We start from the raw sequence: 5,700 nt of genomic DNA on the forward strand, positions 1-5,700 counted from the left end.
TGATAGTTTAGCTCTTGAAAACGATGAATTTATCCACATCTTACCATTACGATCCTTATATGTCAGTTGTATTTTAAAAGACAAATGTATCTACTAGCTAATGAGCATCAGTTAATGTTCTTGTCTGCATTGAGTCAACTTAAAACTATAGTCTAATCGGTTGTCAGGTGGCATTTTCGAAAATTCATAACATTAAAGAGTTTTATCATAAATTTTGGTAAAAAGCTTCCCGTTTATGATATAGATATCAAGATCAAGGAAAGGGCGGTGTTCATTGTTGGTGTTAGGTGTATTTAAAGTTAGCTCAACAGGAATCTGGATCGATAAATCTCTTTAATGTACATACTGAAGTCGTCATTATTTAGTGCCAATGTATCATCCAAATATCGATAAGTATTATTATTTTTTTGTATCAGATGTTGTTTTGGTGTGTCTTTGCTGATTTTAGTCATAAATTGTAACTCATAACAATACAGAAACAGGTCCGCAATAAGTGGTGCACAGATAGTTCCCATTGAAATTCCGATAACTTGACGATATACGGAATCTTCAAAGCGAACACAAATGTTATCTAGTGAAAATTCAAGGGCCAGTCGACATAGTTCTTTTGTTTGTTGTTACTAAAATAACTGATTAACAATTAAAATTTTGACTCTTTTATTTACAGGCAAAAGACTATAAATGAAAGAATAGAATGTAACATCAACCTGCTGTTTACGTTTGTCTTGATCATGTTAATACTATTATCAAATTGCAAACAACAACATATATAAAATACAAAGTATAGACGAATGTGCACAACAATCTAGACAGGATAAAGAGAAAAACAGTTCCTAATACAATTCTATGAACAGCATTGTACAGGGTGTATATATCCAGAGCCCATTACGTACGTTCTCTAGAATATAATATCCAGGCTAGAACTGACTTTTAACATTTGATTAAACTTTTAAGACTTTAAGGGCTGTATTTTATCTAAGATATATTTGGTTTCTTATTATATGTTATTAATTGATATAATGGGTTAAAAATATTTCGCTAAAATGGGCATTCACAATTTTAATTTTCGCTAAAATTAGTTAAAAATCTTGCGCTTAAATGAGTTCTACCGTTTGGCACTAAAACGTCCGATTTTCTTCGCTAAAATGTCCTCCGCCGCATATAAGTGAGAGGTTTAGCTAGCTATAAAACCAGGCTTAACTCACCATTTTCTAAATGAGAAAATGCTTTTACCAAGTCAGAAGTGTGACAGATGTTTTCCATCCATTTTATGTGTTTGGGCTTATAATTTTGGCGTTTAGCTATGGCCTTTCAGTTTTGAATGTTCCTCATAGTTTTTTGTTGTTGTTGTTTTACTTGTAAATAGATATAGGAAGATGTGGTATGAGTGCCAATGAGACAACTCTCAATTCAAGTCATAATTTGTAAAAGTAAACCATTATAGGTTAAAGTGTGGTCTTCAACACAGAGCATTGGCTCACATCGAAAAGCAAGCTATAAAGGGCCCCAATAATTGACTAGTGTTAAAACATTTAAGTGGGAAAACCAACAGTCTAATCTATGTAAACCAGAGGCTCCAAGGAGCCTGTGTCACTTACCTGATATTTTTATTTACAATTGATGCATGAAATAATGCAAAATTTATACTTTTGTTTAATTTCAGAGTATTATAAGTCAATAAATTGCTTCACCAGGCACAGCTGGATACGATCACAGAGGTCCAAGCTGAACAGTTGGGGCAAAAATGGACACAATACCCGCTAGATACAGGTCTGAATTTGGATTGTAATTAAATAATTAAAAACACAATAGGTTTCTGATGCAAAAAAATTTCAGTCAAAGAACATGGAATTGGTTATATAATTTGAATTTATATTCATTTTTTTGGTTTTGTGCAATACGCTGTGCATGTGCGAATTGGCCCCCCCCCCCCCCCCTTTTAAAAAAGAATAACTCCTTTTTTCTTTTTCTTTTGTGCAAGACACTATGCTGTTGCGTATTGAACACTCATCCCCTCCCAATTAAAATAAAGAGTCTTACATAGATAATTTAAAAGCAGTGTAAGGGAGGTAATCTAACATTTTACACCATTTTACACAATTGTTCAATTTTGTTTTTTTTTTTATTACCTCCCTTTCACTGCTTTTAAATTGTCCATTAACCAGGAAACCCTTTTTTTCCCTTTTTTTTGCCCCCTTATTCCTTGATGGTTAGAGACATAACCCTCCAAAGCCATTCCTAACCATCCGTTTGTTGTATAGAAACTTGCACGGTATGATTTTAGAGAGATCCATACACCTTTCCCCAAGTTAACTTATTGTCTGGAAACTAGAAAAAAATGCTTATTTTGGGCCCCTTTATGGCCCCTAACTGCTGAACTGTTAGGACCATAACCCCCTAAGTCAATCCGAACCTTCCTGTTGTGGTTATAAACCTTGTGTTTAAATTTCATAGATTTCTATTACCTTAAACTAAAGTTATTGTGTTAAAACCAGATGTTTTTTAGATTATGAGGATGATGATGAGGTGATACCAATATACAATCACAATTTTTTTTGCGGTTGTATAAAAACTACCTGTTGTTTGGCAGACAGGGTCATTGGACACATTTTTAAAACTAGATACCCTAATGCTTATCGTGACCTATGGGCCAGGTGAGCTAAAAACGAGAAATATTTTTGAACCACATCAACAAACAACCACTGAACATCAGGTTCCTTCCTTTGGACAGGTGCAAACAAATGCAGCCGGTTTAAATGTTTAAAAATAGGTACCAACCTTCACATTTACCTGAAACAATAGCGTAACATCATGACATAGAAAGACACACTATAAAATATTAATTGAAATGGCTTAACTCAATCAAAAGACATGAAAACTAAAGTGTGAATAGGGGAATTTTATTTACACTTTAAAGAAGAGTTTTGCTTAGAACCATATTTGTTAAAGTTCAGGCGGGGTCATAGAGTAAATATATGTAAATTAAGGGTATGTAATACAAAGTTTCCCATTGAAACAGGAAGATGGAGAAATGTACCACGAAATGAGAGAATTTGTCCACTTTGTAAAGCGGGTCTTGGGGATGTGTACCACTATATAAGTATACATACCAATTGTGAAGTTAAAGATTTAAGGGGGAAGTTCATACCTCCATATTATTTAAAATATCCAAATGTTAAAAAAGTACTGGGCACCCTTAAATATTGTAATAATAATGTGCTGTCTAAGCTGTCAATTTTTATTCAAAAGGTAGAAAAGATGCTTGTCTGCTTTAAAATTGCAATAAACAAAGATTTATTTCTGAAGATATATAATTTAAAAATGTATACTGTATGTATTATAAAATATGTTGTGATTTATATTGTGTATAATATGCTCCTGTTACGCAGTCTTCTGCGGCTGATTTTTCTTTAATAAACTAATATACACTGAACGAATAATTTTAAACTATGACACAATGTGTCATAATGTAAATACAATATCAACAAGAGAGCACACTCTGAAATGTTTCGCCTTCTTTACTAATCATTGATATAATGTTGATAGTCCTAAATATAAAGCTTTATCACAACTGTCACATAAATTTAACATTAATCAAGAAAACTAAACATTGACCAAAGAATCATGAAAATGAGAACAATTTTCCATACAACAAATATAGTTGACCTATTGCTTATAGTATAAGAAAAACAGACCAAAACACAAAAACTTAACACTGAGCAATGAACCATGAAAATGAGGTCAAGGTTAAATAAAACCAGTGCGACTGACATATAGATCATAAAATATTTCCATACACCAAGTATAGTTGACCTATTGCATATAGTATTAGAAAAAAAGACCAAAACTGACACCTGCCAGGTAGACATGTACACCTTACAATTATTCCATATACCAAATATAGTAGCCCTGCAAAAAAAAAATTCTTCTAGTAAATGCTTCCAACTATCATTGTAAGACATAAAATCTAGACCAACAGCTAAGAACTTTAAAGTGTCAACAAAAATAATCTAAATATGTTGTTTTGGGGCTTTTTGTAAGTTGAAACATAGGTTATATGACATTGAAGATTAAAAGTTATAGAGTGCCTTTTGATCAATTTTTAAAGTATTCCTCAAAACAGGGCATTGAAAGTGTACTTTTTCAACGTAAACAAATTAAAAAAACTTATTTTATTAAAATGTGGATTCTTTCTTGATTGCAAAAATATATATTCACTTCTAATAAAAATTCAAATGACTAAATAGACATGATGATTGATGGGGAATAAATGGTTTGTTTTAATTAAAAGTTTTAAAATTTTAAAACTGTTTCAAGCCTGAATTCCTGATGATATAAGAAATAAATGAACTTTTTTAAATTGTTAATTAATTACAGACGATTATTTGAAATTTATCAAGTAAATTATAGGCCTTACTTGAATAGCTCTTATATATTCATATTTATATTCATATTTCATTTTTTTAAAAGATCTTGTTAATCCATTGATCATTTATCTTTCAGACAAAATTTACAGAATCACTTTATGTATTGTAGATCAATAGTAATAGGCAATAAATAAATCTATTATCCCAATATATATTATCTAATATATACATTTGTGTATTCAATTATGAGGTCAAATATTTGTATATTGAAGTTGTATATTGAAGGTTCTTGTTATGTAAGCCTGAGGTTAATAAGTAATGTGGTCAATTTGATTGACAGTTTAGGAGGTGGGGCATTGTAAGTAAAGGTCCACCCTGTCTCTGATTGTTTGGTGATAATGGCAGTTGTCAATTATTATAGTATTGTATCAATACCCAATTACCTAATCAAAATGTTATAAAAAAAGCCTCCACATCAACACACCTTAGTTACATACAATGTTGGATGAACTGCTCCAAAAATATACCATTTTTTTCATTTCATATGTGTATTATGTGCACATACATGAGAACTATAAGGAACTATATTTCAGTGTGAATACATTTAGTAACAGTAGCTAACCTGTCGTGTTGTTAGGGATGCCAGTGCCTTAGTGAAGATTTAGAACAAGTTCTAATCTATCCAAAAAAAGTAAATTTTACATTGTTTCATAAGTGCGAGATCATGTGAAAAAAACACATTAAAGAAAATTTTGTATATTTTTGGGTGCATGTGTCATGAGCACTTGACTTTAACAAGCAACTTAAATTTCAAATTTATGCAAGTAATCTTACCATTTTTTCAGTATTAAAATCAGTACTCTTACAGATTGATGAGAATCATATTGAACAATCTTTTTGCTATTTTCTAAGAAATTTGAAAACAATCAGAGAAATTACTCTATTGTTGAAGAAAGCTTTTACTGTCTTTAAAAATACTTTGATGATTATTTCAGTGAAACATATCTGCCTGTAGTAGTACTATCATAATCCTCTCATTCATACATAAAATGAAAGAAAATTAGGTTGTAACATTGGAGTTGATATAGCCTAAGATTACTCTGACGTCAAACGGCTGTTTTGCCAGACAAGCTTGGACTAGAGTTGAAATAGACATATATTAAACGCAATTATAATTCAAAACACAATTGAAGTACAGACTCTTTGTAAGGGCTTGTCACCAGACAACTGTGATTAACCCTGGCACTTCCTTTTTCCTTATTTTAAGATACCTCCATGAACTTGTGGAAAAACACAGAACTTGGCTTTATATACAATCAAACAAATAAGCATA

This window comes from Mytilus galloprovincialis, chromosome 1, assembly GCF_965363235.1.
Source record: "Mytilus galloprovincialis chromosome 1, xbMytGall1.hap1.1, whole genome shotgun sequence".
NCBI lineage: Eukaryota > Metazoa > Mollusca > Bivalvia > Mytilida > Mytilidae > Mytilus > Mytilus galloprovincialis.